This window comes from Patagioenas fasciata, chromosome 2, assembly GCF_037038585.1.
Source record: "Patagioenas fasciata isolate bPatFas1 chromosome 2, bPatFas1.hap1, whole genome shotgun sequence".
NCBI lineage: Eukaryota > Metazoa > Chordata > Aves > Columbiformes > Columbidae > Patagioenas > Patagioenas fasciata.
The window spans coordinates 77,091,693-77,105,545 of NC_092521.1; positions in this window are offsets into that span (position 1 = coordinate 77,091,693).

Here is a 13,853-nt window from a genome sequence, read left to right on the forward strand (position 1 = left end):
CGTCGCCTCCGGGTGGCGGCGACGACATACGCCAGGGCCCGCAGCGCGGCAAGCGGGCGCCGCCTACCGGCGGGAGGGAGCAACGGGGGAGGCCGCGGAACTCGGGGGAAACGCCGAGCCCGAAATTGTGCCCCCAAATTGAGCCCCCAAAAGGCGCCTGCCTGTTAGTGACCAGGCAGGAGGAACATCAGTCTCCTCAGTGCCATCGAGCCCCTGATACCAGTTTACCTCTTGCAACACGAGGGAGGAACGCGGTGCGAGAGGGCAGCACCTCTAACAGCCTCCTGCCGTGGGCTGCTGCTGTCCCAAAAACAGGGCTCCTTCCGGTGTGCGAACAAACGAGCCAAATTTAGCACACGGAGGGGAGATACTTATTACATAGTCATGCAAGTCTGGATGCTGGAATAAAGCCAGCATGCCAGCGAGAAAAGTAAAAGGCATCATATACAAAATCTTGTCACTACATTCATGCCCTAAAGAGCCACTTGGTTACACATTTGTATACTGCATTATGTAATCCTTGTAGTGTATAATGAGGAGCACTCAGCTAAAGGACACTTTATCCAACAGTCTTGAGCTATGTGTTAAAGCAAGACTCAACTAATCGTGCAGGCTTTAAAATGTCTAAAGCTGCAAGGTCAGCAGCGTCTGAAGTTCGTGATCAGCTGTTTTGCAAGTCACTCTTTGTTATATGAACAGACCGACCTAAAGCTGAAAGGATGTGCATATCGCTAGGTTAGCAACTGCAGACAGGATTAATTCTTTTCAGTGGTGACAACACTACATGAGGGGGTCTGTAAGGAGCTCTCCGTGCAGTGCAGGGCCAGGATGTGTGTTTCTCCACAGTAAAAGGATGGGTGTGGGAGGCAACTGTGTGGCTGCAGCATACCCCAGAGAGCCCTGCCCACCTGGCTAAAATTACAAGAGCCTAGAATCTCCCCTAGAGACTGAATGAGCATCGGGCCTCAATAAGACTAACACAGCATGAGGAAAGAACGCATGTCCCAAGGAATAAATTTTGTGTGATTGACATTTGTGCTTACCTATTTTTGTCATCTATGAGAAAAGCACATATGACTAGAAGGAAGAGTGCATTTGACAAGGGGGATGGGGAGGAAGCACAACAGATGTAGCTGCCAGAATGACTCTTGTGCATCTGCTTTCGTTAGCAGATTACAGCCCGTTCTCTCCTGCACAGTGAATTTGAGACTCAGCTGGGATTTTAGCCCTTTGAGAGATCTGCTGTCTCTAACTACGTTTGCCTGAGGATCTTTGACTTTGTATGATACAGAACACTTATAGTTGAAGACTTCCCAGCTGCCCTTGCAATTTCATCTGTGCCGTACTAAAATATCCTCACTAACATTAGCACATTTTGTCAAAAGAGTAATAAGAACAGCTGTGCAAAATTGTTCTAACCATCTCCACTGTAAAATACCATTTCTTCAAAATTATGGAAGCTGGACAAAATAACCAAGCAGATTAATTTTTTAAGAGTAACGATTAAACAACATTTTGATTTTTTTTAACTTACAAATTAAATTAATAGTTAAGAATCGTTGTCAGAATAGATGTTTTGCTCTACTAAGCAACAACATTTTGAATTATTAAAACTTATCTCAGAGGTTTCTTTTCCCCTAAAAATACCAGTTTTTGGGATCATGAAGCAAAAAATGTTGTCTCTTATTTTTTCTATCCTTCGTAGGTTTGGGGCAATGCCAGAGAAACAAACAAACCACCGAGATGAATGTTTTCCATTCCAGAGCTCTGGGAAAAGCCTCCATCCTGTGATACAGCACATCAGTTAGAAGGCAGATTATGCTAGGAAGTCTGCTCGTCCCAACATCCAGGTAACGTTGCAGCTCTTCTACTGGGCAGCAGAAACGTGCCTTGACTAATGGAAATGAGGCTGCAACGTGGAGAGTGAATGCTCAGCAAACAGTGTCCAGATCACTGTTTGGGACCCAGAGAGATGGACTCACAGTATCCTGGCTCTGGAAAGGAGCAGAAACCCTCTTTAGGGTCTTGAAAACTGCCTGATGGATGCATTAGCACAGACCACAGCAGGGCCTGGAACAGCACAGGACTAAGATTCAGCCTTTTGAAATAGGTTTACAAGGAAATCAAGGACAATAGATGAACCAAGGCCTTTTAGTACACAAGGTACTTTGCCACTCTATGTTCTGGCCGCAACCTTTCCAGAAGCAAACTGGCTGATGAGAAAGAGGATGACAGCTTACACAAGCTCTCAGCACCACTTTCCCTTCCAGGCTGGGGTGCGCTTATGTTGGTTTCCCATCAGCTGTGGGGTGGGATCACCACAGACTTTAAGCTACATCGTCTTCCGCAGCTGATTCTCTTCCCTCTGTGGCATAACCTCTTCTCTTGCACCCCAGCACTGTGCTGCCTGCAGGACAGACACGTTGGGATTTTGTCATCAAATAATGTGATTAATAATGTATCATCAAGTTGAATACATCTTGATCTCTGTAGCACCCCTGAGGAGAGGAAACTCCACAGCTGCATTTCCCCAGGCAGGACTGTCACCTGGTTGCAGCTTCCCAGAACAGGAGTACAAGAGTGTGGCCCAGTCCTTTTGCAAAGCTGCAACACGGAGTATGCTGCTCGTGTGACAAAGCGTTTTCCAGAGGCTTTTTCTGGGCAATACTGATCTCCAAAGAAAGTCTCTGTGGGAACCAACCACAGATGTCCTCAGTATGCACGTTTCTGGATGGGGTAAGGGCCAGGGAGCAGGGCAAAGTAAGCCTAAGGATGAAAAGAAACTTCTTGGGACTACTCAAAAGCCAAAGTGGAAGCAGCCCAGTTTATGACCCCAGAGAGGCCATGCAGGCCTGGCAGGCAGAAAAGACAGCTTTTGACCTGCATCTGTGACAGATTTTTGCTGGGCTGCACCCCAACATATTTGACAAAGTTGTAACCAAGTTCTCAGCATCTAGCCTAGCAAAGACCACGGAGTAAAGCAGCCAGCGCCTGGCAGACCATGGTCTGTCCTGCAGCAGGGATTGCTCCTCCAGGGCATGCACGTCGAACAAGGAGGTGGGGGTTCCCGGCACCCCGGTGGTGAGATTGACCATACTCATCTCAGAGCAGCTCTGCTGGTTTGCTGTTGTAGTGATACCACCTCTTCCCCCTTGCTCCTAGAGCCCACATGTCAAACTTATTTTCTCCAGAGAAGGAGATGTGGTATCCAGGCTGATAGCGTGGGTGTCACTCAACAAAAACTACTAAACCAGAGAGAGATTTTTTGTAAAGATGAAGCATGCAGACACTTGAATTTCAGTTTTTTGTCATTGCTGCTGTTACTCCCTGCTATCTTAGACTTCAGATAAGATGCCACACCCAAAATCTGTAGCACAGATTCAGCTGAATCAGCTTTGTTTTCTACAGGGACATGAGGTGAATTTCTCTAGCACACATGAATAAATTTATAGAAATATTCTTCATGGCACAGACAGATTTTTCAAAATTGTCTTCACCAGACCCCTGACCAGAGTTTAATTTTCATCATTTGCTCTCTGACCTGTAGTTTTGTTGCCGTTCCAGCTCATCCGAAAGTGCCAGTGTGGAGCAGTACAGGTGCTGATGACAACCAGAGAAACCAGAGAATGCTCAGACCTCACTGGTTCCTCTGCTAGGGGAATGAAGCTGATCTGTTCCTTCAGCTGTGTACCCCTCCAAGCTTGTTACAAGTTCTTGGCTCCTGGATCTTGATGCTTATTCTTTCGTAGCTTAGTCCAGTTCACAATTACAGCCTAAGGTATATTTTACAAACTGCAGTACACTGGACACTTCCAAATTGATTTATAGGTGCCAACTCTAGCAGCTGTTAGTACCTTATTGATTCCTCTTTCTGCATCTCCTTGTGATCTCTCATGGATTCATCAGATGTGGATCAGTTTATCAGGTTGGTATAATCCTTATCATTAAAGATAAAGCAATTGAAAGCTTGCTGTTGCCCCAATGTGCCAGATTCGTGTGGAAGCTATGTAACCATCCGTGTCTAAACATAGTGACAAGACATATCGCTGTAGGAATATTGACAGAAAACATTCTCACTTGACAGAACTGGAAATGCACCATTGAACAGCCAGAAGTAAATTCAATGTCCTCTTGCATGCTGAAGTTTAAATATGTGTGATTTTGAGCTTGTATGGGGTTTTCTCTTTAAGCCCTACCACCTTCACAGTTGCAGCACTGTGATCCTTGACCCTTTGCCTGCTATCTCTGCCCTTTGCTCTTAGCTTTCCAACTGGGCAGTACCTGCTACCTGCATGAGGTCAAGGTTCCTCACCTGCCTTTTCCTTCTGGGTTCTCAGTGGCCTGGCAGGCACAGTCTGGCATCTACTTTCAGCACATTAATTTATTTAGCACCCACTGTGATTAAGCATTATCCCTTCGAAGAATGAGAGCCCCTTCCGCACTTTTTTTTCACAAATACTGCTGAGATGGAAACCAACTAAACAAAAATGTGGCGGAGACTCCATAACTGGAAATTGGAAACTTCTAGCCAGTGACTTGGCCGCTGCTTATGCTTAGCTGTGTGCCACAGGTGTGGAGACCCTTCCAGCTTGGGGATGCTTGTGCTCTTTGCCAGAAAGGACAGAGCAGCCTGCAGTTTTCTTTTAAAAGCACACTATTGAAGTGCAATTGTCTGTTTGAAATTAAGAGGTAACAATAGACTCATCTACTTGCTGTTGCCATGTGTCAGTCTTCTTGGAGAGACTTTACAGCTCTGTGCTTGATGTGAGGCTTTGTAACATGTCCCAGGCAGGAGCTCGGGTGCTGCCTTAGCTGCTGAGCAGTGTTGTCTTGCCTAGGGATTGCTCCTTACTAGTGACTATGGGCTGAGCAAGAGAGGCCAAGCTGTGCATAGCCCCATGTTGCACTGCAAGCTGCTGCGCTTTGCTGACCAGGGCTACAAAGCCACTGCCAAGGTCAGCCAGCTGATGCCAATGAAGAGGCAGCCAGATATTTTTGATTTGCGTGGTAAGGTTTTGGTAGTGGGGGGGGCTACAAGGTGGCTTCTGTGAGAAGCTGCCAGAAGCTTCCCCCATGTCTGACAGAGCCAATACCACCCAGCTCCAAGATAGACCCACTGCTGGCCAATGCCGAGCCCATCAGTGATGATGATGGCACCTCTGTGATAATATATTCAAGAACGAGAAAATGTTACTGTGCAATTGCAGCCAGAGAGAGGGGTGAGAGTATGTGATAAACAGCTCTGCAGACACCAAGGCCAATAAAGAAGGATGGGAGAAGATGCTCCAGGTGCCAGAGCAGAGATTCCCCTGCAGCCCGTGGTGCAGACCATGATAAGGCCGGCTGTCCCTTGCAGCCCATGAAGGTCCATGGTGAAGCAGAGATCCACCTGCAGCCCAGGGATTACCCTATGCTGCATCAGGCTCCTGACAGTGGAGCCTCTGGGCCTATAGAGAAAGGAGCCCACGCTGGAGCAGGCTTGCTCGCAGGACTTGTTACCCCATGGAAGGGACTGCTGGAGCAGTTTGTGAAGAACTGCAGCCTATGGGAAGGACCAACATTGGAGAAGTTAATGGAGAACTGCCTCCTGTGGGAGGGACCCAAGTCTGGAGCAGGAGAAGAGTGTGAGGAGTCCTCCCCTTGAAAAGAAGGAGCAACGGAGACAAGATACGATGAACTGATCGCAATCCCCATTCCCCATCCACCTCTGCTGCTCAGGGGGAAGAGGTACAGAATTCAGGAGTAAAGTTGAGCCTGGGAAGAAGGGAGGGGTGGAGGGAAGGTCTTTTAACATTTGTTTTTATTGCTCATTACCCTACTCTGACCTGATTGGCAATAAATTAAATTAATTTTTCCGAGTTGAGTCTGTTTTGCCTGTGATGGTAATTGGTGAGTGACATGCATGTCCCTATCTCGACCCATGAACCTTTCGTTCCATTTCCCCTCCCCTGTCCAGTTGAGGAGGGGGAGTAATAGAGCAGCTTTGGTGGGCACCTGACATCCAGCCAGGGTGAACCCACCACACCTGACATCTGACGTAATATTGTACAAGTGTGCACCCCTTCTGGAAATACCCACAGGTCCTTTGGATTGCAGGTAGCCTCAGGCTGCAGCCCTGAAGGTATCAACATGAGGACAGGTGTACCAGATTTGGGAGAGGTGTGAGGGAGGCTGGAGCAGAGCCTCCTGTGTCAAAGTTATAAACCAGGACATTAGATAAAGGTGCTGGGTATGTTCAACAGAGGTGGTCACCTAACAGTGCTGTTTCTGTGAGGAGGTCTGAGGTCAGGATTTAAATGTCCAGTGAGCAAAAGACAGCAGAGACACCCGTAACATGTGGCCATCTCCAAAAAAGTTATGTTTTACTGCCACTTGGCTTCATTTTCTGCAGACAGGTCCCCACTCCAGAGCAAGAATTCAGCAGAGCAAGAATTCAGTATTTGTTAATTTGTTATGTGCCTGAAAGGTGTTATCCAAATTACATTTCGCTCCTTCTGACAATGCATTTAAGGCTACAGCAGCAGATGAATGCTGCTGCATGTGTCAATGCCCTGACTTTCTGCCAGGCCTTTGTCCTTGGGTCGCTGTCACCTTTGCCTGCTGTGCATTAATAGGATTGTATTTCCTCAGCATGGGGAACCTGCCCAGCTGATCACCTGCCAAAGATCAGCTGGAGCAGATGGTTGCCTTGCTGCCCACCCAACCCTTTGTCAGTGGGACACATGGAGGTGCCTTCCAGGGAGGGGCACCGTCCCTCCCTTTGTGCCACATGCAACCTCTGGAGCACCTCCTGCTGCCAGGCAAGCCAGCTGACCCTCAGCTGACCTACATCACTGCACTGCAGCCAGCTGGAGCCCTTCCACGCTCCAGCAGATGAACTGCAACGTGGGGCAAGGCAATGAGGAGTTGAAAGAGCACAGACCTTACAGAGCGCTCATCACTGACACTGTTTCAAAGGCTTTATAGCAACGCAGAAGTCATGTGTCAACCACATATTACAGCTGATGCTCAAGTCCCCCTTCCGTTTGCCATGTGGGCATGTCCTAAGTGTGGCCTACTTGGTGCTGGTACAGGGAACTCCAGCTCCTCTCCTGGGGGCCTCGTGTATGGCCCAGGCCCCATGGCAGCTTCACCTGTGTGGTGCCAGCAGGCAATGTCTGGATGCATGCAGATCGAGTCACTTGCTTTTGCTGCATCTGCAGACTTGTACAGCTTAAGAGGTTGCTTTGAAAATGTGGCCTATCACGTTCAGCACTCTAAGTGAAGTGAGTAATTATAGCTGTCCCTAGGTGTTGCCATTTCTTCTCATAAGGGTATGTGAAACAATCAGTATTACTTTAAACTGAAGCATTATTTCAAAGGAAGTCCACAGGAAGGAGAAACTTACTCACCCACAACAATTTCTTTGGAAAAAAGAGTCATCAGATGTGACAGGCGAGGTTTTATAATAGGCTTAATATCCTGGGTGTGGATTTGCAAGTGCTGCCTACAAGCATCCTTCCTCTTGCAGAAGGATTAGCATGGGATTACAGATGCCCTTTGAAGATATTGGCGTATGCTCAGATGGTCACACCATCTCAGGCTTCCCAAGCACTTGGGGGCGGGGGGAAGGAGAAAGCGAGTGCAGAAGAGAGATGGAGATCCTGCTCAATAATTGCCAATGGGCAGAACACAATATGGCTTTGGCTCTCAATGGGACTCATAATTCAAGATCACTGTATTTGCTGAGCTCATCAGTGATGGAATTTCAACAGGCTCAGTGCAAAAACTGCACACCAGCAGCATCACATTTGGAAACTCAGCCTCTTGGCTGAGACACGAAACAGAAGTGCTGCTTGTTTGTGGTCAGAAATGACCCTCAGGCACTTGTGTGTGTTTGAATTACAGTGTCAAACTCCATGTCCTGGCCAGCGTCCCTTGACTCTAAACACAGAAGTCATCATGAGTTTACAGTTGAAGTTCTGTGCTCACCACAAACACACTGTGGTCTCCACATCGCCCTGTTCCTGACTGTGGGCTTCTTTCCACCCTCTGTTACTTCTTTGCAGGCTTTTCCCCCATTTCCTCCCCTGTCGGGCCCATGGTTTTGCTGTCCTCTCCACCCCTTCTGTATCCCTGCCCATCATGTCAGCAGTTCTGTGCTCCCAGGTCTTTCTGATTCTATTCACTGATGCTCAAAACTTTCACTGGAAAGCAGGAACTGCTCCACTGTGCTGTTACAGTATTACCTCCAAACAAGAAACATTCCTCAGCTGAGCAAAACACCCCAATTCGCTGAGCCCATCATTATTTCTGCAGCTCTGTACTGTCTTGCTGCATGTCCTCTCACAGGTGCTTGGTCTCTCGCAAGGCACAGCCTTGCACAACAAACAGTGACCTGGCTGTAGCGAAAAGAAAAAGCAACCTCATTCACTTCACTGGTTGCATCTTCCATCCCAGCACACATATGCAGCACCCCAGGACACGCTTCCCTGCAAGTGTGCATGAAAAATAAGGTTATTTTCTTTCAGTGGTTGTTTATTCCGCTTCACAGACACTCAGGCAAGAACCTCACATATGCTGTTCTTCGTGACTGTCAAATGCACTGTGCAGTATGGTGTCTCACCTCAAATATATCTCTGGGCCACCACAGCAGAAGCAATATAGAAATAGTAACAGGACATATCTTAAGACAACAGCTCCATTCATATCAGCAGAAGCTATAGCCGAAGCAAAAGCATGTCAGTAATCAACCCAGTGTCCACCTAATACATACACATAGTCATAAGCTGTGCTAAAAGAGCTGCTTTAAAACTACATCATTTAAGCTGCAAACTCAGATGTAGGAAAGCCACATTTCTAGCTGAGAGTCCACAGGCTGTCATGTCTGTGGCAGGCATGGAGAACAGCGGTGCCTTGGCGGGTGCGCGGCAGATTGTGCCCGTATGTATTGTATGTGGCAATTCGCTGACAGAATGAGCTGAATTAAGATGTCGTGCACAGCTGTGAATTACAAAACTATCGGTAAGGCTGCCGGGCACCAGGATTACTTTGGTCTATTCCTGGCTCCGGCAGCAGAGTCTTAATGGGTATGGCTGTGATTATGAACAGGATAAGCAAGAGCCCACGGCTGGAAGGACTCCCTCTGAAAATCTCTGTGGCTGCCTCTGGGGGATTTAGAGCTGTTCTGCAAGCTGCACCACCTCTCCCAAACCTGGCAGGGACTCCCTTGTCACTGAAGTAAGAGGAAAGTTATTTGCATGTCTTACAGGAATGGAAATGCAGCCAGGGACACCAGGATACCCAAACTCAGTCTTACCTTTCCTAGGCTGTAGGTGCTTACACAGGAGACCAGAAGAGGAGCTGGGTAGAAACACTGATTTAAACCAGATACTTTCACAAGGTACAGCAATGTTGTATCTGCTCTTAAATTCCTCACTCAGTATCGGGAAAAAGCAGCTGCTACTGTGTACCACTGAAAAATGCAAGATCCTGCTGTTTTTCAGTTGCAGACATAAACCTCAGTGCTGAAGATTCAGGATCCTGTTCCCTGACACCCAGGCTTCGCCCTCACTCCTTATGGGATTGCTCAGGTGCAATCACCCAGGCAGCAGCTGCAGGGTCGGAGGCAGAGAAGAGCTGTTTGGCTACTACTTCTGTCTCTTCACCCTGGCATATGTAGGGGTAGCAGTGCAGCAAGTTGTAAACACGCACTTAGTAAAAAAAAGCTTTAGCTGTGTTTCCTCTCACTTGTAGAAAGCAAGCCTGATTAACTGGGTCGATGCGTTTTTTTACCTCATGACCCTGTGGTGCAGAACCACACTTGGGGTTGCACCCAGAGTTGTCACTGCTCACGACCTGGTCACGCTGATAAATGAGAAGGCCATCCCCAGTTTACCCCAGTAAGCGATACTTGGCATAAGAGCCAGATGCCAATTGATCCGTTCTTAGAAATCCCAGCTGCCCATGGCAGCTGCAAAGCTAGAAGGTGTCTGGTATACCAGAGCTCCTCCTGGGAAGGTGCAACGCTGTCCTGGGCATGGGGCTGTGGTACTCGCCAAGCACCTCAGGAAGCATTCACGGAGAAGCAGTTTGTGTTAAGCACAGGGAGGAGAAGAGCAGGGGGAAGTTTTGGAACAGCTCTGTAAAGGCTTCTCTTACCATGGCTCGACACCAGCTGGGGCTATGGAAACTGCAGCGAAGGCCTGCAGCACCAGCTGCTGGCATAGGGAGCACTGAGGTGCTCCCTTTCCTCAAACAAAATGTCCATGGCTTCGTTTTGCCACCCTGGCACATCCCTGCCTGCTGCAGACAGCAGTAGGGGGTCTCACCCCTCACTGCCTGGAAAAGGCACAGCAACACAGATGCATTGATATTTCAGTAATGAAACAGTTGCACAAGCCCTTTTCTTAAGCTTCTAGAGTGATGTGGTGTCTTTACATCAGCAGGGGTAGCCTTCAAACTCCTCCCAGTGTAAACCTGGAGCACATCCTTCACCCTGCCTTGTCCCATTTCATTGGGGCTTTTCTTTCCTAACCCTAAGAGGGACACTGGAAACCTTTCCTGTCCCACCAGCAGCTCAGTGCTCTCCATCTCACTACACCACCATTCCAGGAGCCCTGCACAAGCTCCAGGAGCAGACGAGGATGGCAGGGACTGGGGCTGCAGAGGGTAGAGAGACAGAGCAGGAGACAGAGCTGCTTTCCTGAGCCCTCTGCCAAGGGGCTCCCCAGCCAGTCCCAGCCATGCCCTGCCGTGCCCTGCTCCCAGCCAAAATGGAAACACTTCCAGGCTGACATTTGCATTTTGCTTGCATTTCACTTCTCTGGGACTATGAAATAGAGATACAATAAGATTTCAAGCGGAAGAGCTTGTGCTGAACTCAGGCTGAAGGTACCACAGGACACGCAGAATGGCTGCGCTCGGGCAAATACCACAGCAGTAACATGCCATGAGCAACTCTGCAAAAAATCCAGTTTCCTGCAGGCAGGGAGTGGGATTTTTTCTGCTTTGCAACTTAATGCCTCAAATTAAGACTACTCCTGTGTTTATCGATTGTCTGGCCCATTGCAACGCTGTTTCAGACAACACAGAGGATATTGGAATCTGTCAGCTATTCCTTGGTTTCCCACGCTGCCTCCCCTTTCCCCCTCACTTCAAAATGTGAATTGTTTAAATCCCAGAGGATTTCACAAGACTTTGTTTATTACAACAAAATGACAATAGAAAGAGTGGCAAGATAGCAATTTCCCACTCCAACATTCTCTAGCTCTTGCTCAGTCTGAAATTAGAAAAACAAACAAACAACACTTTCCAGAAACAAAACAGGCCTCCAGGTTCATCTGTGCAGATGATACTTTTCAAGAGGCTCCTAGGAATTTTCTAATATCTCTTTGTTTCCCTTACACTTCCCCAGGCTCACTCATGACCTGTATGAGTTGAAAGCCAGAAATTTTTAATTTAAAGAGAAAATCCCCAAGGAAATAAGATTTTTTTAATTATACACATATATATAATGCATATATGTTATTTATATATATTTAAAAGGTCAACAATGCATATATATAGACACATGTATAAATATATGTGCATATATGCATTAAAGGTCAACAGATGAGTAAAGAGAATCTCAACGTTTTTAGCTGTGCTGTCCAATTGAAAAAATTCTGGAGGTCACCTCAGATGGCAGTAAAGCCTTGTAATCATTACTCTCTTCTGCAGGTTTTATAGGCTTACCTGCAGAAACCTCCCAGCTTTGGAGAAAATATCCACACACTCTATTTCCACTAAGCCTGGTAAATTAAACCATGGGATGGTTTCCATCTAATTAGGGGTGGGGGCAGAAACACAACTTCAGATTACACTATGATGTTTTTCCAAACCACCCTAATTTAAAATGAACTAAAAAGCCTGCATGAGACCAATCAAGGAGAGAAAAAAAGTGAGGTGTGTAACAGATGGTCCCAGAGTTAGGGGAATCTCTCTGAAATGAGCTCAGACTAAGCTGTTAGAGGCTTCCAAACAAAGAGGCTAAAGTAGCTGCTGGTAAATACTGTAATAGTTATCTAATATACAAATCTGTCTGTAACTGAGACAGTTTTTCTACTGAAAGCAAGACTGTAAAAAGTACAACCTCCTTATTCTATATATTTATTAAAAGTATGCATTGCAGTTTGCTTAAGTGACAATAGTGAACTTTTATAACATACTTACCTTTGTCCTATCAACCCAATACAGGTGTGAAACCAAGAGATGCTTAGTTTATAATTATTGCTAGGGGGTCAAAAATCTGATTTCAATAATCTTAGTTGTATTCCTGTATTCACACCTCAACTAATGGTTGGTTGAGGTCCTGATCCAGCAAAGCACACAAATGCATGCTTAACTTCAAGCAGGCCTTGCTTTGTAGTTTCCATTACTTCAAATCAATGGGAAGAGACATGACACATGCTGACAGCACATGCTGGAGCATGTCCCTGGGCTCAACCCACCAAATTCTGCATGTTTTGACCTCCACGTAGGTCATCCCTGGGTGAGGATCAGGCTGCATGGGCAGCCAGAGGCAGAAGCAGGACCCTGCTACGACTGACTCTGCCAGAGGATGAACTTTCAGATTTTGCACAAAGTTTATAGTCACTACTTTTCCCTTCTGCAAACGTGGAACAGAATCAGCACAACATGCTGAGTCTTGAATTTGCATTTTTTTACCAGTTTCATAAGGATGCGAGGTTAGCGTGACCATGTTCTGTGCATCACTGCTTTACCTTCTTCCCCAGTGTGCCAGAGACAGAGTTTGACTTTAAAGTTGACAAAATGGAGAAACAGACTGTAAAAAATTAGGACAAAATTTTGTCAAGGCAAGTATAAAACACACGCTTGGGCAGGAATAATCAATTTCATGAGTACAAATTAGGACCAAATAGCTAGGAAGTATTGGAGAATAGGTTCTGGGGATCACAGTGGAACATAAACTGAACACAGGCCTGTAGCAGATTACTGTGCAAAAGTTGAGCACTATGCAGGACTGTATGAACAGGAGAACAGCAAGCAAGACCTACAAGTAATCCTGCAAGTACTTCTTATGTTCTGTTGAGCATTTGTAAGGCCCTGCTGGAGGCATGTGCCTGAATTGGGCACTGTCTGTCAAAAATGAGAGAGATCTGGAATAAAGTGATGTCAGCAAGGCTGTGGAAACTCAAGCATCAGAAGATTTTAAGTACAAATTAGCTAAATACTAAACAACATCAGTAACGTTTACTCCTGTGATGTTGTCCTGGGCTTCACATCACCTCTGTGGTGACAAGCCATAAGACACATGTTGACAGGACAACAAGGCTATGTGTTTGAACTTCAGAAGACAGTATTATCCAGGTACCTATCATCACCATGGACATATTAACAGAGTCAAAAAATCCCTTAAGTGTAAGGGAAAAGTCCCGAGAGGGGGAGAAAAAGCATAGTTGCCAAAGATCCCATATCTCTTGTAGAAATGTGGGAGCAGCACCAGGGAAGACTCTGGAAAAAGAAAACAACACTTTAAATTACCCCTGTGGTTGCCTTTAAAGGGCCAAACATAGTTTTAGGATTGTATAAATGTAGGAGTAGTTACACCCCTGATTTAGACAGTAAATACATGCTATGGCAGGCCCCTGTCAGTTCTTTTTTCTGCCTTTCATGCTTTGTGTTTTTGGGGCAATAAGGAAGATCATTGTGCTGCTCCTCTGCACAGGCATTGGTGCCAGGGGTGTCATTGCTCCTCTGCAAAACACCACACAGAAAAGTGCAAAGGTATAGCAGCACAGATTAGCTAATGAGATTGTGCAGTTGGTTTCCCTAATGGAGAAGGGTCATGGGACGGGTGCTCCTGCCTGACC